This window comes from Somniosus microcephalus, chromosome 12, assembly GCF_052327205.1.
Source record: "Somniosus microcephalus isolate GS21.2 chromosome 12, FLI_Smic_1.0, whole genome shotgun sequence".
Lineage (NCBI taxonomy): Eukaryota > Metazoa > Chordata > Chondrichthyes > Squaliformes > Somniosidae > Somniosus > Somniosus microcephalus.
The window spans coordinates 17,550,314-17,572,327 of record NC_140998.1 but is presented as its reverse complement, the minus strand read 5'-3'; the positions used below and the strand labels follow the sequence as shown (position 1 = coordinate 17,572,327).

General features: G+C 52.2%; 1 pseudogene; it reads left to right on the top strand.

The window, feature by feature from the left end:
- Window positions 1-22,014, top strand: part of LOC147109053 (autophagy-related protein 2 homolog B-like) — a 131,323-nt pseudogene that overhangs the window by 97,669 nt on the left and 11,640 nt on the right.

The following is a 22,014-nucleotide window of genomic DNA, read 5'->3' as shown; positions in this document are numbered from 1 at the left end:
GAGGAACAGCACCTCATCTTCCGATTAGGCACTTTGCAGCCTTCTGGACTCAATATCGAGTTCAACAATTTCAGATCATAACCTCGGCCCCATTACATTTTTACTTATATTTTTTTATCCACCCCTTTGTTTTGGTTTTTCCCTCCCTCCCCTGCCTTTCCTTTTTTTTCTCTCTCCCACATGGCAGCTGTCTGTCATTCTGCCAGAACATTTCACCCCTAATATGTGCCGCCTTTTGTCTCCACTAGTCCTATCATCATCTCGTCTCGTTTTGAATACCTTTTAAAGGCCCAGAAATTCGGTGGGCTGCGCCACCAGTTAGCGCCCATAGAGGGCACTTAGTGGGTTTAGCGCCACTGGCCATGCCTCCCGCGAAATTTAGCAGAGCGCTAATGGCAGCGTCAGCCGGTAGCGCTGCGCCACCACCGATGACGTCATCGGTGTGCGCAGCGCCCCGCTACTGCCCCGATCGCAAAATTTGGTAGCGCCCCCCGCTGTAACGTCGGTTGCAATTTGCGACTGGTTCAGGGGGGCCTACCTGCGGCGGTAGAGGCACTGAGGTTCAGGGCGGCCATTTTTGTTGCTGGCCACCTGCCAGCACCTCTTCGCGCCGCCGTCCCCAGCCTCCTAAACCCCCCCCCCCCCACCCCGTGTTGTGCCGGCTGTCTCCCAAGAGCACGGCACTTCTCCTCGGTGCCGAGCTCTTTTGCCGGCACTCGCGATCTCAGATCGCGCTGCAGCAGGCCCCTCCCCTTTAAGAAGGGGAGGAAGGCCTGCAGTAGCGCAGCACGCCGTGCCACAGCGTGTGGCGCTGCGGCACGTTGCGCTGTGATTTTCAGTTGCAGCGCCCCAAGACGGATGCGGGGCGCCTCGAGTAGCACCGCGCTTCCGTTTGGGGCGCTCAAACTGAATTTCCGGCGGGCGTTCGCGACTCCTTCCGGGGCAGTACTTCCGGCGCCCTGGTGAGACTGGTGCCCCAAACGGGGTGCCACCGAATTTCTAGGCCAATGTCTCTCCACTTCTTTTGTTCTCTCCCAGCCCTGCCTTTCGATCTATTTCATTTCCTTTCCAGTTTTGAAAAAGGGTTAGACCCGAAACATCGACTCTAACTTCTCTCCACGGATGTTGCCTGGCCTGCTGAGTTTTTCCAGCATTTTCTGTTGTTATTTCGGATTTCCAGCATCTGCAGTATTTTGCTATCGCAATACTGAGGGAGTGCTGCACTGTCAGAGGTGTTGTCGTTTGGATGAGACGTTAAATCGAGGCCTCATCTGCCCTCTCAAACGGACATAAAAGATCCACGGCACTATTCGAAGAAGAGTTATCCTCAGTTTCCTGGCCAATATTTATCTCTCAACCAACATCACTAAAACAGTGATGTCTGGTCATTTATCTCATTACTGTTTGTGGAATCTTGCTGTGTGCAAATTGGCTGCCACATTTCCTATATTATAACAGTGACTACACTTCAAAAGTACTTCATTGGTTGTAAAGTGCTTTGGGACGTCCTGAGGTCATCAAAGGCACGATACAAATGCAAGTCTTTCTTTCTTTTCGATGATGGCATTGAAAGTCATGCATCGAAATTTGCCGATAACACAAAGATAGGCGGAATTGTAAGCAGTGTAGACGGAAGCATAACGTTACAAAGGGATATCGACAGATTAAATGATTGGGCAAAACTGTGGCAAATGGATTTCAATGTAGGTAAATGTGAGGTCATCCACTTTGGACCTAAAAAGGATAGAACAGGGTACTTTCGAAATGGTGAAAGGCTAAAAACAGTGGAGGTCCAAAGAGGCTTGAGGGTCCAGGTACATAGATCATTAAAATGTCATGAACAGGTACAGAAAATAATCAAAAAGGCTAATGGGATGCTGGCCTTTATAGCTAGAGGACTAGAATACAAGGGGGTAGAAGTTATGCTACAGCTATACAAAACCCTGGTTAGACCACACCTGGAGCACTGTGAGCAGTTCTGGGCACCACACCTTAGGAAGGATATATTGGCCTTGGAGGGAGTGCAGCGTAGGTTTACCAGAATGATACCCGGACTTCAAGGGTTAAGTTACGAGGAGAGATTACACAAATTAGCATTGTATTCCCTAGAATTTAGAAGGTTAAGGGTGTTATGTTCATTAATAACTAGTCGTTTTTATTAAGAACAGCTAGCTTTTGCTATACACTTTATTGAGCACATGTGGACTAGGTACAGTATCTGTAGAGGCCTCCATCTTGACTGCTGCCTTGTGGGTAGCCTAGTGCATCCTGGGTAGCCCACTCTTATATACATACAGCACCACCTAGTGTACCATTCCAGAATGACAGGTTACTGATCATTACAAAGGGGTGATCTGATCAAAGTTGTCAAGATATTAAGGGGAACTGATGGAGTGGATGGAGAGAAACTATTTCTGCTGGTTGGGGAGTCTAGGACTGGGGGCAGTGTCTAAAAATTAGAGCCAGACCTTTCAGGAATGAAATTAGGAAACACTTCTACACACAAAGGGTGGTAGAAGTTTGGAACTCTCTTCCAAACTTCAACGGCAATTGATGCTAGATCAATTGTTAATTTTAAATCTGAGATTGATAGCTATCTGTTAACCAAAGGTATTAAGGGATATGGGCCAAAGGCGGGTATATGGAGTTAAGTCACAGATCAGCCATGATCCCATTGAATGGCGGAGCAGGCTCGAGGGGTGGAATGGCCTCCTCCTGTTCCTATGTTCTTAACTGACCCCCAGCCGGAGCAGCAGTTGGGATGCTCCAACTGGCTTCAGTCCCCCGGGTTAAGGAAGGAGGGAAATCAGCCTGGGTTCCTGCCTCTGCTGACTGTCCAGTGGCCCGTGCTGGAAATTGCAGGTGAGCTGCTGCTTGGGCAGGGAAAGAAACCGGCTCTGCTCTGATGCTTTCTACAATTGAATAACCAGACGGCACTCGGTGCCTTGGCTGACATATGAAGAATGGCCACTTGTAACAAGGTACAGAAGGGTGGGCAGCACTCGCAGAATCATGGAATGGAGCTCAGGTACACACCAGGTACACACCAGCCACGATCTCATTGATTGGCGCAACAAGCTAGAGGGGCTGAATGGCCAACTCCCATTCCTATGTACCATATCCCAGCAAGGCTGGATGGGGAGGAAAAAGTGGTAAACACAGTGTGCAATCTTGAGGGATTGTCTGAGGGAGGGGCAGTGGAATCCCCATCTTATTCCGATCAGGATAAATACTTTCTTGAGTGATCAGTGTTTTATTTGCGGTAGGTTAGCCTCGTGTGCAGTGTCATTTTTAAATTTATTTTTTATTCTTATTGTGGGCAACGCTGGCAAGGCCTTGAGAAGGTGGTGGTGTATGTAACCTGTTCCACCTTAAGAGAACTTAAGCCTGTTCCACCTTAAGAGATGTACTACTTTCTCTGGCTGCTGTATACGTAATACCGGTGGTGACCACCGGTATATAAGTACTGTGTAGTAATATTGTATTTTAGTATAGTCCTGACCTCCAACCAGTAAAGACCTGTTGAACTTTAATCTTGTAGTCTGTGTTAGTAATTACAACTAGAACACACAGACTTAACAAAGGTGGTGGTGAGCTGCCTTCTTGAACCGCTGCAGTCCGTGTGGTAAAGGTGCTCCCACAGTGCTGGTAGGGAGGGAGTTCCAGGATTTTGACCCAGCGGCAATGAAGGAATGGCCGATATATTTCCAAATCAGAATGGTGTGTGACTTGGAGGTGGTGGTGTTCGCATGTGCCTGCTGCCCACATTCTTCTAGGTGGTTATGTCTGAGGTTCTTAAAGGAATTATCTGCCTTGTCTGGCAGAGAGAGACCGAGCCTGTAGTGAAGATGCTGATCTCCGGACCGATTCTGATCAAAGACGAACACTTCACGCTACCGGTCAAGAAGATGGACACAAGTAAAGCACCGCTGCACCTCCCGATCCTGGAGATCCAATACGTGGTGAAGGAGATCTCGGTCGTGTGGCACTTGTATGGTGGAAAGGACTTCGGAACAACCCTCTCTGCACGTTCCCCAGTTAAAAGCACAACGTGAGTTCCCTATCACTGATGGCCAATGTTGTCGCTGGGCTTGTCCAGCGCATTGGCAGCTGTAGCAAAAATCAGACTGGGCTGATGTGTTTTAAGGTATTGTGATAATCCATTGCCTCAAACTCCCACCAGCAGTGACAGGCCTGTACCCACTTGTGCTTTACCACAGCTCAATGTGATCTTTCCAGAGCCTTTAATTATAATGGTGGGGGTTCTTTTCACAGTTCAAAGAAGGAAACTTTCATATTCCGACTAGGATTACCCTAACCCTGAAATCCTAGTGACAGCAGTATTACTGGGGTGAAATCCGTGCGGGAGCGTGCGTGTTAGAGAGATACATCGGTAGATGTCGCTGTTTACGAAATACTACTGGGTGTCAGCCCACCATCCAACCTCCCGAAAGAGCAGTAAGTGGGGAAGCACAGGATGCTGCTGGTGGAAACCTGGGAGGGAACAAGCAATATCCGTGGCAACAGACCACGGGAAGACCAACAGTGTTTAAGAAGAAGGGAGGAGATTGATTGTACTTTTTGTTCCAAGTACACCACTATTGTATGTTTGTGTGCACATAATATAACACACACGCACACACACAATAGTGGCGTCCTTGGAATATACATAAACATATACATACACATATATACACCATGTACAACATCCAAATGACTAACATCCACTGAGACCTGCCATGTTGAGTTTCCGCCCCGCCTACACTCGGTTAATCCCGGGGATGAGGGGATGGACATATGAGGAGAGGTTGAGTAGATTGGGACTCTACTCATTGGATTTCAGAAGAATGAGAGGTGATCTTATTGAAACATATAAGATTGTGAAGGGGTTGGATCGGGTGGATGCGGGGAGGATGTTCCCGATGATGGGTGAAACTAGAACTAGGGGGCATAATCTTAGAATAAGGGGCTGCTCTTTCAAAACTGAGATGAGGAGGAACTACTTCACTCAGAGGGTGGTAGGTCCATGGAATATGCTGCCCCAAAAAGCTGTAGAAGCTACATCATTACATAAATTTAAAACAGAAATAGACAGTTTCCTAGAAGTAAAGGGAATTAAGGGTTACGGGGAGCGGGCAGGAATTTGGACATGAGCCTAGGTTTGGATCAGACATGGCCCTGTGGGTAGCGGAGCGGGCCCAAGGGCCGTGTAGCCTGATCCTGCTCCTATTTCGTGTGTCTAATTCTGTTAGATTCAGGAGATGGTTCTGTGATAGTAGATTGGCGGTTAGGATCAGATCAGCCATGATCTTATTGAATGGCGGTGCAGGCTCGAGGGGCCGATTAGCCTACTCCTGCTCCTATTTCTTATGTTCTTATGTACCCAGTCCAGTCACATCATCAACAGAGAGGCATCCTGTAGAAGCCCAATTGAAAGCAACTGGGACCGTGACATCAGCCAGGCCGAGGATCGACCAAACCCCACTCCACACAGCGGGCTGCGGAGGCTGAATTGTGTCTTTCAGAAAGCAGCAGGGAAATAATCATTAGTGAGCTGTGTTTGAGGCAACACGTACTGAATGTGCAAAAGTCTGCTGGTGAAGGGAAGTGTCTCTGCTCTTTAGGGGAGGAGTTGAGTGATTCATTGATTCATGAATACTAAAATATGTGTACTTTATTATTATATTGAGAAACCCAGGTGCAAGACATCACTAAGATTGAAAAGAGTAGGAGAGAAGATGAAGTAAGTCAGGAAGTGGTGATTCAGTGACCCCAAGTTTGGGTTTTAGAAGCCTGTAGATTATAGGAGGACGGGGAGCCTGAAGGAGGTGAGGAGTTTCAGTTTTTGGGATCCTGGGGAAGAAGGACTTAGAGTCAGAGACGTTGAGTTGAGTCTTGAATTTGTGAGAGGAAACTGTAAATTCCTAGTAAAGCCTTTCAAATGGGACTGGGCTTCAGTTAAAACTATCGTTAATACAGAACGACTATTCAATGGTACTTACTTAAGTACCCGTCTACTGCTGTTTTTGTAGTCCGAAATCAACTTCAATCTCCTCCCAAGGCTCTCCAGCTCAGCCTTCAGCCTGACACAGCCGTTCCGCCAGGCGCATTCAGGGCGGACCCGGGAGAAATCACGACATCCTGATAGAAATTCAGTTCAGTAAGGTGAGAGATTGAAGCGTCCTTTAACTGCTCTGGCTTCAGTGGTGGCTCAATTGGTAGCACTAGTGCCAGCCGTGACTCAGAAGGTTGTGGGTTCAAGTCCCACTCCAGGAACTCCAGCACAAAAATCTAGGCTGACATTCCAGGGCAGTACTGAGGGAGTGCTGCACTGTCGGAGGTGCCGTATTTCGGATAAGACGTCTGTGATGAAATATTCCATTCACCACTGCCTGTGACTGAGATCGGTTTCAGTGTCATTTCCCTTCCCCCAGACCTCATTGTATTGTGTACTGGAATGTGCTGGAATGTGCTGTGTGTAGGACTCCGCCCATACCTGGCCCCGTTTGTAAGCTAGCTTCAGTCTGGCCTCAGTCTCCAGAAGGAAGACATCTCTGTCTCTTACGTGTTACTTTCTAAGTTAATAAAAGCCTTATTGAGGCACATCAATTTTATTAACTTATTTTTCAACACTATGGATCAACTCCTGAAACCCGAACGTTTGGATTTGGATCAACATGCTCCGGACGCATCAGCACGCTTCGGACACTGGTTTGAGTGTATGGAATTCTTCCTGGACAATTCCGCAGCCGTCAAAGACACTACGGACGCTGCGAGGATGAGACTCGGAATTCTGCGGAATTGGGTAAGCCACCGGGTTTACCCCCTCATCCAAGACGCCGCGACGTACCTGGCCGCCTGCGACATCTTAAAGGCGCATTACCAGCAGCCTACGAATGAGGTGTATGCTAGGCACCTGCTCGCTACCCGCGCACAGCGACCTGGGGAATCGGTGGAGGAGTTCCTAAGCACCCTGAAAATGCTTGGCAAAGACTGCAAGTGCCGAGATGTAAAAGCCGCAGTGTACACTGACGAGCTTGTTCGCGATGCCTTCATCACAGGCCTCAGCTCCACTTACATCCGGCAAAGACTGCTGGAAAAAACGGGGTTGGACCTGAAACAGGCTGCGGACACCGCGCGATCCCTGGATGTGGCCCAGAGAAACTCGGACGCCTACTCTTCAGCCTGCGCCGTCCACGCCGCCACGTGTGCACCGAGGGCGCCGCCATCTTGGAAGGCATCTTCCCCGCCCGACAGCCCGACACCGGCTGGGCCCCGCTCTCCCCCCAGAAGCCCTACGACAGCCGTGACGCGTCAGGGACCCAACTGCTACTTCTGCGGGCAGCCAAAGCACACCAGAAACCTGTGCCCGGCGAAAGGCACCACCTGCTTTAAGTGCGGTAAGAAAGGGCACTTCGGGAAGGTGTGCAGAGGGAACCCCGCCGGAAAACCAACCGCCGGAAAACCCGCCACCGCCGCGTGTGCGCCGTGGGAGCGGCCACCTTGGACGCCATCTTGCCCGACCTCGTGGGGTCCGCCATCTTGTGAGCAGACAGCGTGGACGCCATCTTGTATCGATCAGGGCCCTACAGTGGCATCGGTCACAGTGGACCAGACCAGGCCGCACCCGCTATCCAGATCAATGGTGGACATCGAGGTAAACGGGTGCCGGGTTAAATGCTTAATTGACAGTGGAAGCACGGAGAGCTTTATCCACCCAGAACTGGCACAACAACTCTCCCTAAAGGTGGTCCCTACTCAGGGTACCATCTCTATGGCTGATAAAACCCAGACATCGACCATTCTGGGTTACTGCACGGTACAATTGTGCGTTAACGGAACTGTATATGATAATTTTAAAGTATTAATCATGAAGAACCTATGTGCGAGCGTAATCTTGGGCCTGGATTTCCAGTGCAACCACCAAAGCATCACGCTCAAGTACGGTGGGTCCCAGCCGCCCCTCACAGTGTGCGGTCTGGCTACCCTGAAGGTAAAGCCGCCTTCGCTATTCGCGAACCTTACCCCTAACTGCCGGCCAATAGCGACCAAAAGCAGGAGATACAGCTGGGAGGACAGGCGGTTTATCGCGACCGAGGTAGACAGGCTCCTGAAAGAGCGCATTATTGAACGCAGCAACAGCCCGTGGCGCGCCCAAGTGGTAGTGGTAAGGGGTAGCGAGAAGAAACGGATGGTGATCGACTATAGTCAAACGATCAACAGGTACACCCTACTAGACGCCTACCCGCTACCCCGCATATCAGAAATGGTGAACCAAATCGCCCAATACCGGGTGTTCTCCACCATCGACCTCAAGTCAGCACACCACCAGCTCCCTATCAGACCAGAGGACCGCCCGTACACCGCCTTCGAGGCGAACGGACGCCTCTACCAATTCCTCAGAGTCCCCTTTGGGGTGATGAATGGGGTCTCGGTCTTCCAGAGGGAGATGGATCGCATGGTCGATGACCACCACTTGCAGGCAACCTTCCCCTACCTCGACAACGTCACCATCTGCGGTCACAACCAGCAGGATCACGACTCGAACCTCGAGAGGTTCCTGAAAACCGCACAAAAACTCAACCTCACCTACAACGAGGACAAGTGCGTTTACAACACCACGCGCCTCTGCATATTAGGCAGCGTGGTGGAGAATGGGGAAATCGGGCCAGACCCCGGCCGATTGCGCCCCCTACGGGAGCTGCCCCAGCCCAACACTCCCAAAGCCCTGAAAAGGTGCCTGGGGTTATTTTCTTATTATTCCCAATGGGTCCCCAACTACTCCGACAAAGCCCGCCCCCTCTTGAAAGCTTCCTCTTTCCCGCTCTCTGCTGAGGCCCACGCCGCCTTCAAAAGCATTAAGCAGGATATTGAGCGGGCCACGCTACAGGCAGTGGACGAGAACACTCCATTTCAAGTGGAAAGTGATGCGTCTGACTTCGCCTTGGCGGCCACCCTCAACCAGGCGGGGCGGCCCGTAGCTTTCTTCTCGAGGACCCTCCAAGGGCCCGAGATCAGACACTCCTCCGTGGAAAAGGAGGCCCAAGCCATCATGGAGGCAGTGCGCCACTGGCGCCACTACCTCGCCGGCAAACACTTCACCCTACTTACCGACCAGCGGTCGGTAGCGTTTATGTTCAATAATAAACAGAGGGGGAAGATTAAAAATGATAAGATTCTTAGATGGCGGATCGAGCTCTCCACCTTCGAGTACGACATCATTTACCGGCCAGGGGCCCTTAACGAATCCCCTGACGCCCTCTCACGAGGGATGTGTGCCAGCTCCACCGGGGATCGGTTACAGACCCTCCACAACGACCTCTGCCACCCAGGGGTCACGCGGCTGTTCCACTTCATAAAGTCCCGTAACTTATCCTACTCGATTGAGGAAGTTCGGTCCCTGACCAGGAACTGCCGCACTTGCGCTGAGTGCAAGCCTCGGTTCTACCGCCCAGATAGAGCCCACTTAATCAAAGCTACACGGCCCTTTGAGCGGCTCAGCTTAGATTTCAAGGGCCCCCTCCCGTCCGTCGACCGCAATGTTTACTTCCTGAACATTGTGGACGAATACTCCCGGTTCCCATTCGCCTTCCCCTGCCCAGACATGACCAGCGCCACGGTCATTAAATGCCTCAACAGCCTGTTCTGCCTGTTCGGTATGCCGAGCTACATCCATACGGATAGGGGGGCGTCCTTCATGAGTGAAGAGCTACGCCAGTACATGCTGTCCAAGGGGATCGCCACGAGCCGTACCACCAGCTACAACCCCCGGGGTAACGGCCAAGTGGAGCGAGAGAACGGGACAGTATGGAAAGCAGTCACTCTAGCTCTAAGGACCAAGGGCCTCCCTATCTCCCGCTGGCAGGAAGTCCTCTCGGATGTGCTCCATTCGATACGGTCGCTATTGTGTACGGCCACTAATACCACGCCTCATGAACGAATGTTTGTCTTTCCCCGGAAATCCACCTCAGGCGTATCCATGCCGTCATGGCTCTCCACTCCAGGTCCGGTACTCGTGCGAAGGCATGTGAGGGGCCACAAGACGGACCCTCTCGTGGAGCCAGTACACCTACTCCACGCCAACCCCCAATACGCATATATCCGGCACGCCGACGGAAGGGAGGACACCGTGTCCATAAAAGACGTCGCCCCAGCCGGCATCGACAACAACCACGGCAATAGCGGCAACGACGATCACAGCAACTCTTACCCACCCACTACTCTCTCATCACCCCCGGAAGAACACCGACCAACGGCACCCCCACCAACTACCCCTCCAACAACCCTGGCGGCACCCCCGGCAGAGACCCAGGAGGCTACCGGGGACACCCAGCCGACACCCGCGGCACCGCAACAGCCACGTCGGTCGCAGAGGACTATCAAACCCCCGAACAGACTAAATCTATAGAAGGGGTGAATGTGATGAAATATTCCATTCACCACTGCCTGTGACTGAGATCCCTTCCCCCAGACCTCATTGTATTGTGTACTGGAATGTGCTGTATTGTATACTGGAATGTGCTGGAATGTGCTGTGTGTAGGACTCCGCCCATACCTGGCCCCGTTTGTAAGCTAGCTTCAGTCTGGCCTCAGTCTCCAGAAGGAAGACATCTCTCTCTCTTACGTGTTACTTTCTAAGTTAATAAAAGCCTTGTTTTTGTTCTGCTAACTTCGAGTCTCGGAATTATTGAGGCACATCAACGTCAATCTGCCCTCTCGGGGGGACGTAAAAGATCCCATGGCATTATTTCGAAGAAGAGCAGGGGAGTTGTCCCTGGTGTCCTGACCAATATTTATCCCTCAACCAACATCACTAAAACAGATTATCTGGTCATTATCGCATTGCTGTTTGTGGGAGCTTGCTGTGTGCGAATTGGCTGCCACGTTTCCTACATTACAACAGTGACTACACTTCAAAAAATACTTCATTGGCTGTAAAGAAATGCAAGTCTTTCTTTCTTTCCTGTGAATACCTTCCTACCTCCCCCTGCTGCCGCTGCTATTATACTGGCCGGGAGTTTACACTTCCCTTTTGCCACTTTGTGTAGTGTGTCACGTGAACGAGTTCGCTCCACGATGGGCAAACAGAAACGCTAACTTGTGTGGGTTTCTCAGCAGTTGGTTCAGAGACACTCGAGGGTGGTGATGGGTTTCCACGCCTGTCAGACACCTGGTTTCCCCCCCCCGCCCCTCCCCGCAGGGTGGGTAGGTGGAGGACAAGCAGCAAAGAGAGGCGACTTTCATCACATTAATCTGGGCTGGTTTTCAACTGAGGTCCCAAAGGTGAGATCACAAGATAATTATTACAAAGAGTCTACAGCACAGAAACAATTTGGCCCAACAGGTCCAAGCCGGTGTTTATGCTCCACACGAGCCTCCTCCCACCATTCTTCATCTCACCCTGTCAGCATATCCCTCTATTCCTTTCTCCCTCATGTATGTATCTAGCTTCCCCTTAAAAATGAGGAAGGCCATTCGACAAAAGATCCTGAAGTCACCCATTAGAAAGAAAAAAAATAAGAAAGAACTTGCATTTATATAGCATCTTTCATGACATCAGGCGGCTTCACAACCAATTAAGTCTCTCGCAATTTGCACACAGCAAGATCCCACAAATAGCATTGAGATAAATAACTAGATAATCTGTTTGTGATTTTAGGGATAAATATTGGCCAGGTCACTGGGGAGAACTCCCCTGCTCTTCTTCGAATAGTGGCCGTGGGATCTTGTACGTCCACCTGAGGGGGCAGACGGGGCCTCAGTTTTAACGTCTCATCTGAAATACGGCACCTCCGACAGTGCAGCACTCCCTCAGTGCTGTACTGGAGCGTCGTCCTCAATTTTGTGCTCAAGTCTTTGGAGTGGGGTGTTGAACCCACAGCCTGCTGACTCAGAGGCGAGGGTGCTACCACTGAGCCACAGCTGACACCTAGAGTGGAGTTTTCCTTCCATTATCTGGGAGTTCATTCCATATATTGGTCGCTCTTTATGTGAGGTACTACTTCCTGATATCATTCCTAAATTTATATTTTACTAGTTTGTTTGTATTTCCTTGCCCTGCTCTTTTCCCATTCTCTTAAGAACTTCAGATTCTTATATCCAGGCTGAATAGCCCAGTTTTTCCAGTCTTTCCACATAACTCAGACCCTGACCCTAGAGATCACCCTGGTGGCTCTTCACTGGACACAGTGCTCGAGGTGGGTCTGACCACAACTGGACACAGTGCTCGAGGTGGGTCTGACCAGAACTGGACACAGTGCTCAAGGTGGGTCTGACCACAACTGGACACAGTGCTCAAGGTGGGTCTGACCACAACTGGACACAGTGCTCGAGGTGGGTCTGACCACAACTGGACACAGTGCTCAAGGTGGGTCTGACCAGAACTGGACACAGTGCTCAAGGTGGGTCTGACCAGAACTGGACACAGTGCTCAAGGTGGGTCTGACCAGGACTGGACACAGTGCTCAAGGTGGGTCTGACCAGAACTGGACACAGTGCTCAAGGTGGGTCTGACCAGGACTGGACACAGTGCTCAAGGTGGGTCTGACCAGGACTGGACACAGTGCTCAAGGTGGGTCTGACCAGAACTGGACACAGTGCTCAAGTTGGGTCTGACCAGAACTGAACACAGTGCCCGAGGTGGGTCTGACCAGAACTGGACACAGTGCTCAAGGTGGGTCTGACCAGAACTGGACACCATGCTCAAGGTGGGTCTGACCAGAACTGGACACAGTGCTCAAGGTGGGTCTGACCAGAACTGGACACAGTGCTCAAGGTGGGTCTGACCAGAACTGGACACAGTGCTCAAGGTGGGTCTGACCAGAACTGAACGCAGTGCCCGAGGTGGGTCTGACCAGAACTGAACGCAGTGCCCGAGGTGGGTCTGACCAGAACTGAACACAGTGCTCAAGGTGGGTCTGACCAGAACTGGACACACTGCTCAAGGTGGGTCTGACCAGAACTGGACACAGTGCTCAAGGTGGGTCTGACCAGAACTGAACGCAGTGCCCGAGGTGGGTCTGACCAGAACTGAACACAGTGCTCAAGGTGGGTCTGACCAGAACTGGACACCGTGCTCAAGGTGGGTCTGACCAGAACTGAACACAGTGCTCAAGGTGGGTCTGACCAGAACTGGACACAGTGCTCAAGGTGAGTCTGACCAGAACTGGACACCGTGCTCAAGGTGGGTCTGACCAGAACTGGACACTGTGCTCAAGGTGGGTCTGACCAGAGCTGGACACAGTGCTCGAGGTGGGTCTGACCAGAACTGGACACAGTGCTCAAGGTGGGTCTGACCAGAGCCCTGTCCAATTTGATCATTGCTTCCTCTGACTTGTATTGCACTGTTTTGACTACAATTAACCTACTTTGTTGATTGCTGCTCTGCAGCAGTTCAACGTTCAATCTGAACAGACTCTGGGATGCTTTCAACCTCATCCTCAGCCATTCAACACCATTCATGGTGTCCTGTCCATTTCTCTGTGTACAAAAATGCCAGTATTTAATCCATCACACCACTCAGACACTCTGCTACAATTTGAACAATGCAGAGTGTTTTTTCACTAGAATGTAGCAGTCCATAACTATCCTTTCACAGTTTATTTTGACACCGAGCTCACCCTTTAATGCTCAACGTGTCTCTCTTATATGTCTCTCTTTTTTTAAGGTGAAATTTCAGCACAAAGTTTACCCTCAGACAGGTTACAGTGTAGATCCAGGTTCGACAGAGCTTCCCATCTCACGGCAGGTCTTCATAGTCCAGGATCTCGAGATCCGAGACCGTCTCGCAACATCCCAGATGAACAAGTTCCTCTACTTGTACTCAAGCAAAGAGTTACCTAGAAAGGCTCATTCCAACATGGTGAGGCGCGGGTTTGGGAGCAGGGAACCCGTTCGGTGAGCTCGGGAGACAAGGGGTCCTTCAAACTCGCTTCAGCAGCAAGGTTGTCTACCGGACCTCTTGCCTGGGGGTAGGGGATGGGTGTAATGCGTGGAGCCCAAGGAATTGGATGCCTTGAATATTGTTTCTGTCAATGTTGTCTAAAGCAATTATATGAAACTCTGGTTAGACCGCATCTGGAGTACGGCGTTCTGGGCACCAAACTTCAGGAAGCAAGTATTGGCCTTGGAGGGGGTGCAGTGCAGATTCACCAGAATGATATTGGGGCTAAAAGGGTTCAATTATGAGGACAGGTTGTGGTGTAAGAAAACTACTAGGCACTTGGTCTAAGCGTTAAACAAAGCTTTAATCAACTGTTTTACAACATGGAGGTCTAGTTGTGTCCTTCACTAGTTCCTGTTAAGAATGTCCTGCGCATGCTGGGCCCGTGCCCGAGTATTTATACTCTCCCTGGACAGTGCCACCCGTAGGCCACTCAGTTGATTCATGTCAGGTTGCACAGACTAGGCTTGCATCCCCTCAAGTATAGAAGATTAAGGGGTGATCTAATTGAGGTGTTTAAGATGATTAAAGGATTTGATAGAGTAGATAGAGAGAAACTATTTCCTCTGGAAATCTGGAACTCTCTCCATCAAAAAACTGTTGAGGCTGAGGGTCAATTGAAAATTTCAAAACCGAGGTTGATAGATTTTTGTTAGGTAAGGGTATTAAGGGTTAACCAAGGCAGGTAGATGGAGTTAAGATGCTGATCAGCCATGATCTAGTTGAATGGCGGAACAGGCTCAAGGGGCTGGCTGGCCTCCTCCTGTTCCTATGTTCCACTGATTGCACGACCTGCCGTCTTGGCTAATCTCGACCAAGGCAGCAGTTGGGGTGTTGCTACTGGCCTCCGTGTCACCTAAGTGGAAGGTGTAAAATAAATCAGCTGGGTTGCCTGCTCCCGATCGCCGTTCAGTGACGCCCTGCTGAAAGGTGCACGCGCGCAGTCATCGGATGAGGACAGGATCAGATTCGCCTCTGATGCCCTTCACTCCCTGGCTACGGTTCACGCAGGAACAATGGGACTATGAGTGAGGTACCAGAGACAGCTTGATGCGCTATCAATAACTCAAAAGACTGAGATTAAGCGAGTAATTAACAGGCTTTTATTAACAAGAGAATGAAGGTGTGCCTCGAGTGGTCGACCGGTCCAGAATACAGAGGGACTGTGGAGCAGTCACCATTATACCTGGACTCGTGGGAGGAGTCAGCCGAGACATGTACAGGCATGTACACAGTGGAATACAAACAGTGGTTTACCACATTCACCCCTTGTTTAAAAATGAGTCCGGCGGGGTGAAGTGTATTAAAAGTTAGTGTATTGGAGTCTCTCCGGAGGTCTTGTCTGCCGCTGTGATCGACGTGGCGACGGCAGGGGTAGTGAAGCTTCTGGCGTCGAGTCCCGCGTAGGCAGGGGCACTGGTGTGTAGTCCTCGTAGGTGTCGAGCGGGTCGCAGAGCCCAGGCCCGCCGTCTGCTGGGGCTGGATATCGGGTGGGGGGGGTGGTAGTGGGTAGTGGGTTACTGCGGCCCCCGAGGGTGCGAGGTCTCGTACGGAGACTGTGTCCTCCCGCCCGTCCGGGTACGCAATGTAAGCATACTGGGGGTTGGCGTGGAGGAGGTCGACCCTTTCGACCAGGGGGTCCGTTTTATGGGTCCTCACGTGTCTTCTCAGTAGGACTGGCCCTGGGGACGTCAGCCATGGCGGTAGCGATGTCCCCGATGTGGACTTCCTTGGGAAGACAAACATTTTCTCATGAGGGGTGGCGTTCGTGGCAGTGCAGAGCAGTGACCGAATAGAGTGGAGCGCATCGGGGAGCACATCCTGCCAGCGGGAGGTCGGAAGGCTCCTAGACTTTAAGGCTAGCAGGGCGGCCTTCCAAACTGCCGCATTCTCTCTTTCCACCTGTCCGTTCCCCCGGGGGTTGTAACTGGTGGTCCTGCTTGTGGCAATACCCCTAGCAAGCAGGTACTGACGGAGTTCGTCGCTCATAAACAATGAGCCCCGGTCGCTATGGATATAGCTGGGGAAACCGAACAGGGTGAAGAGGTCGTTCAGACATTTAATGACCGTGGCACTGGTCATGTCCGGGCAGGGGATGGCGAACGGGAAACGGGAGTACTCATCAATAATGTTGAGGAAGTACACATTGCGGTCGGAGGAGGGGAGAGGCCCTTTAAAATCAACGCTCAGGCGCTCGAAGGGGCGAGTGGCTTTTATCAGGTGAGCCCTGTCTGGTCTATAAAAGTGCGGTTTGCACTCAGCACAGACTTGGCAGTTCCTGGTCATGGTCCTGACCTCCTCAATGGAGTAAGGCAGGTTGCGGGCCTTGATGAAGTGGAAGAACCTGGTGACCCCCGGGTGGCAGAAGTCATTGTGGAGGGCCCGCAGTCTATCGAACTGCGCGCTGGCGCAGGTGCCACGCGATAGAGCATCCGGGGGTTCATTGAGCTTCCCGGGCCGGTACAAGATCTCGTAATTGTAGGTGGAAAGTTCGATTCTCCACCTCAAGATCTTGTCGTTTTTGATTTTGCCCCTCTGCTTGTTGTTAAACATAAACGCAACTGAACGCTGGTCAGTGAGCAGGGTAAATCGTTTTCCGGCCAGGTAGTGCCTCCAATGACGCACAGCCTCCACAATAGCCTGGGCCTCCTTCTCAACGGCGGAGTGTCTGGTCTCCGGGCCCTGGAGGGTTCGTGAAAAGAAGGCCACGGGTCTCCCCGCCTGATTGAGGGTAGCGGCCAGGGCAAAGTCGGACGCGTCGCTTTCCACCTGGAAGGGGATGGATTCGTCCACTGTGTGCATGGCGGCTTTGGCAATGTCTTCCTTGATACGGTGGAAGGCTAAGCGGGCCTCTGCCGTCACGGGAAAAGAGGTGGACTTGATCAGCGGACGGGCCTTGTCCGCATAGTAGGGGACCCACTGGGCGTAATAAGAGAAAAACCCTAGGCACCTCTTCAGGGCCTTGAGGCAGTGGGGCAGTGGGAATTCCATAAGGGGACGCATCCGGTCGGGGTCGGGACCGATGACTCCGTGTTCCACAACACAGCCAAGGATGGTGAGGCGGGTTGTGCGGAATATGCACTTCTCCTTGTTATACGTCAGGTTGAGGAGTTTGGCAGTGCAGAGGAATTTTTCGAGGTTTGCGTCATGGTCCTGCAAGTCATGGCCGCAGATGGTCACATTGTCCAGATATGGGAAGGTGGCCTGCAACGCATTTTGATCGACCATCCGGTCCATCTCCCTTTGGAAGACGGAGACCCCGTTGGTGACGCCAAAGGGAGCCCTAAGGAAGTGATAGAGGCGGCCGTTTGCCTCAAAGGCAGTATACTGGCGGTCCTCAGGGCGGATAGGGAGCTGGTGGTACGCTGATTTCAGGTCAATGGTCGAGAAGACGCGGTACTGCGTGATCTGGTTGACCATATCAGCTATACGGGGGAGTGGGTAAGCATCCAGCAGGGTGTAGCGATTTATTGTCTGGCTGTAGTCGATGACCAGGCGCTGCTTCTCGCCGGTCTTAACGACCACAACCTGGGCTCGCCAGGGGCTGGTGCTGCCCTCAATAATCCCCTCCTTCAGGAGCCGCTCCACTTCGGTTTTAATGAAAACCCTGTCCCCGGCGCTGTATCGCCTGCTCTTTGTGGCGATGGGCTTACAGTCGGGGGTGAGGTTAGCAAACAGTAGGGGGGGGGTGACTCTGAGTGTGGAGAGGTTGCACCTGGTGCGCGGCGGGCAATTTGGAAGCTGCTGGCTGCGGACTGTGAGTGGGGGGAGGAGCCCACCGTACGCCATCGTAACACTTTTAAGGTGGCACTGAAAATCTAACCCCAGTAGAATGGCAGCGCAGAGGTGGGGCAGGACCAGAAGTTTAAAATTATCGTACACAGTCCCGTCTACTACGAGTGTCACCACACAGTAGCCGCCAATGTCCGCCAACTGGGACTCAGAGGCCATAGAAATCCGCTGGTGCGCAGGCAGGACTGGGAGAGAGCAACGCCGCACCGTATCGGGGTGGATGAAGCTCTCCGTGCTCCCAGAGTCAAAAAGGCAGATTGTTTCGTGACCATTTACCTTAATGTCCATTGTGGACCGGGCCAGCTGGTGCGGTCTCGCTTGGTCCAGCGTAACGGAGGCCAGTGTAGGGGTCGGTGTGTTGCTGCGGGTATCAGATGAGGCGGTGTTGGGGGCCTGCTGCGTCCCGGCTGTCATCCAAGATGGCGGCGTCCATGATCCCCATGTGGCTGGAGGCGTCCAAAATGGCTGCTGTTCCGGTGGTTCGCACATGGCTGGGGAGGCCCAAGATGGCGGCCCGCACGGCCCACACGCAGTGCTGCTGGGGTTTGGGGTGGCTTTGGCCCTGCAGACGCTGGCGTAGTGTCCTTTCTTCCCGCGGCCCGAGCAGATCGCATTTTTCGCCGGGCAGCGCGCTCTGGGGTGTTTGGCCTGGCCACAGAAGTAGCATTTCTGGCCTTGGGGCACCGCTGTCTGGCCTTGGGACACTGCTGCGGTAGTTGGGCCATTGCTGGGATGTGGCTGGGGTGGCACGGCGCTATGTGACGGTCCTACCGTGTCCCAGGCTGTCGTTCCCCGCGGCGTCCACGGTGCAGAGGAGTAGGCGTCCATGCCCCGGTAGGCTGCGTCCAATGATAGTGCGGGTTCAGAGGCCTTGTTGAGATCGAGGTCACTCTGCTCCAACAGTCGCTGTCGGGTGTAATTGGACCTGTGGCCCGCTACAAAAGCGTCCCGAATAAGTTCCTCTGTGTACACGGCGGCCTTTACATCCTTACAACCACAGGCCCGGCCAAGCACAGACAGTGCCTGAAGGTATTCCTCGGTCGATTCCCCAGGTTGTTGTTTACGACTCCCCAGGAGGTGCCTAGCGTACACCTCGTTCACTGGGCACGTGTACTGGTCCTTGAGGAGCTTGATAGCATCCGCGTACGAGGTCGCGTCCTGGATGACCAAGTACACTCGGTGGTTCACTTTGGAGGTCAGGACATCCAGTTTGTCCTCGTCCGATTTGACCGTTTCAGCGGAGGCGATCAGAAATTTTTCAAAACACCTAAGCCAGTGAGTAAACTTGGTGGATGAGTCCGCCTCCCGATGATCTAAGTCGAGGCATGCTGGTGTGAGGATCTTCTCCATTATAAAAATCTTGTTAATAAAATTGATGCGCTATCAATAACTCAAAAGACTGAGATTAAGCGAGTAATTAACTGGCTTTTATTAACAAGAGAATGAAGGTGTGCCTCGAGTGGTCGACCGGTCCAGAATACAGAGGGACTGTGGAGCAGTCACCTTTATACCTAGACTCGTGGGAGGAGTCAGCCGAGACATGTACAGGCATGTACACAGTGGAATACAAACAGTGGTTTACCACACAGCTGGCACTGAGAAATGTATCCCAGCTTGAGTTGGTGCTTTGTGGAGAGCAACATCGGTGCCTGGAGAACCTATACCCCAACCAGATTATAAAAATAATAAAACTGCGCTGCACAAGTAATCAGTGGCCCACCTGCACACACAGCACAACACGTAGGAGGAGGGGGAGGCCATACAGCCCCTCAGGCCTGCTCCGCCATACTATTAGATCATGATTGATCTGCATCTCAACTCCATTTAACTACCTTTGCTCCATATCCCTTGATAGCGTTACCCAACAAAAATCTATCGATCTCAGTCTTGACTGCTCCAATAGACCCCCAGCATCCAGAGCCTTTTGGGGGAGAAGGTTCCAGATTTCCACTACCCTTTGTGTGAAAACATGCTTCCTGACATCACCCCTGAACGGACTGGCTCTAATTTTAAGGTTCTGCCCCTTGTTCTGGATTCCCCCACCAGAGGAAATAGTTTCTCTCTACCCTATCAAATCCCTTTTAAATATTTCGATCAGGATCACCCTTCAACCTTCTAAACTCAAGGAAAATACAAGCCGAGTTTACAGCACACAGTATTCCCTTTGTAATTTAAGTAATTACATTAACTTTTCGCTATCTTTTCTTCAGCTAACTATTAAGGCTTTACATGTGAGTCCAGATTCCACTCAGATGCCTCGTGAGTGCTGTCGATGCATCACGCTTATGCCCCTGCGACTAAACATTGATCAGGTTGGTAAAACTGAGACTGGGAGTATGCAACTTTGGGAGGGGAAAAAACTGTCCAAACTCTAACCCAAACCCAAACACTAACCCTCCGCTTTCCAAGAGACTGTGTACGGTTTGCTGTGAGGAAAGATTCCCTTGACCAGTATAAAGGAGTGGGTTCACCAACAGGACTTGCCCCTGACTGGTCATCTCTGCACTCCATTAGTGCATCTAATGAGGGGTAGGGAGGTATTGCAGCTCTTGCTCATGTGCTTGGGCACTGTGCTTCTAAAAGGCTCCTTAACCTAAACTGCAATTGAGTGTCTCCCCAATGGCTTAGTGGGTAAAGATTGGAAAGAGCGCATGTAGGACCCAAACCTCAGTAAGGGTCAGTGCCTGTAGGACCATTCCCCGATAAGGGTCAGTGCCTGCAGGACCATTCCCCAGTAAGGGTCAGTGCCTGTAGGACCATTCCCCAGTCAGGGTCAGTGCCTGTAGGACCGTTCCCCAGTAAGGGTCAGTGCCTGTAGGACTGTTCCCCAGTAAGGGTCAGTGCCTGTAGGACGTTCCCCAGTAAGGGTCAGTGCCTGTAGGAACGTTCCCCAGTAAGGGTCAGTGCCTGTAGGACCGTTCCCCAGTCAGGGTCAGCGCCTGTAGGACCGTTCCCCAGTAAGGGTCAGTGCCTGTAGGACCGTTCCGCAGTAAGGGTCAGTGCCTGTAGGACCGTTCCTCGATAAGGGTCAGTGCCTGTAGGACCATTCCCCAGTAAGGGTCAGTGCCTGTAGGACCGTTCCTCAGTAAGGGTCAGTGCCTGTAGGACCGTTCCCCAGTAAGGGTCAGTGCCTGTAGGACCGTTCCCCAGTCAGGGTCAGTGCCTGTAGGACCGTTCCCCAGTAAGGGTCAGTGCCTGTAGGACCGTTCCTCGATAAGGGTCAGTGCCTGTAGGACCATTCCCCAGTAAGGGTCAGTGCCTGTAGGACCGTTCCTCAGTAAGGGTCAGTGCCTGTAGGACCGTTCCCCAGTAAGGGTCAGTGCCTGTAGGACCGTTCCCCAGTAAGGGTCAGTGCCTGTAGGACCGTTCCCCAGTAAGGGTCAGTGCCTGTAGGACCGTTCCCCAGTAAGGGTCAGTGCCTGTAGGACCGTTCCCCAGTAAGGGTCAGTGCCTGTAGGACCGTTCCCCAGTAAGGGTCAGTGCCTGTTGGACCGTTCCCCAGTCAGGGTCAGTGCCTGTAGGACTGTTCCCCAGTAAGGGTCAGTGCCTGAAGGACCGTGCCCCAGTAAGGGTCAGTGCCTGTAGGACTGTTCCCCAGTAAGGGTCAGTGCCTGTAGGACTGTTCCCCAGTAAGGGTCAGTGCCTGTAGGACCGTTCCCCAGTAAGGGTCAGTGCCTGTAGGACCGTTCCCCAGTAAGGGTCAGTGCCTGTAGGACTGTTCCCCAGTAAGGGTCAGTGCCTGTAGGACCGTTCCCCAGTAAGGGTCAGAGCCTGTAGGACCGTTCCCCAATAAGGGTCAGCGCCTGTAGGACCGTTCCCCAGTAAGGGTCAGTGCCTGTAGGACCGTTCCCCAGTAAGGGTCAGTGCCTGTAGGACCGTTCCCCAGTCAGGGTCAGTGCCTGTAGGACCATTCTTCAGTAAGGGTCAGTGCCTGTAGGACCGTTCCCCAGTAAGGGTCAGTGCCTGTAGGACCGTTCCCCAGTAAGGGTCAGAGCCTGTAGGAACGTTCCCCAGTAAGGGTCAGAGCCTGTAGGACCGTTCCCCAGTCAGGGTCAGTGCCTGTAGGACCATTCTTCAGTACGGGTCAGAGCCTGTAGGACCGTTCCCCAGTAAGGGTCAGTGCCTGTAGGACCGTTCCCCAGTAAGGGTCAGTGCCTGTAGGACCGTTCCCCAGTCAGGGTCAGAGCCTGTAGGACCGTTCCCCAGTAAGGGTCAGTGCCTGTAGGACCGTTCCCCAGTAAGGGTCAGTGCCTGTAGGACCGTTCCTCACTAAGGGTCAG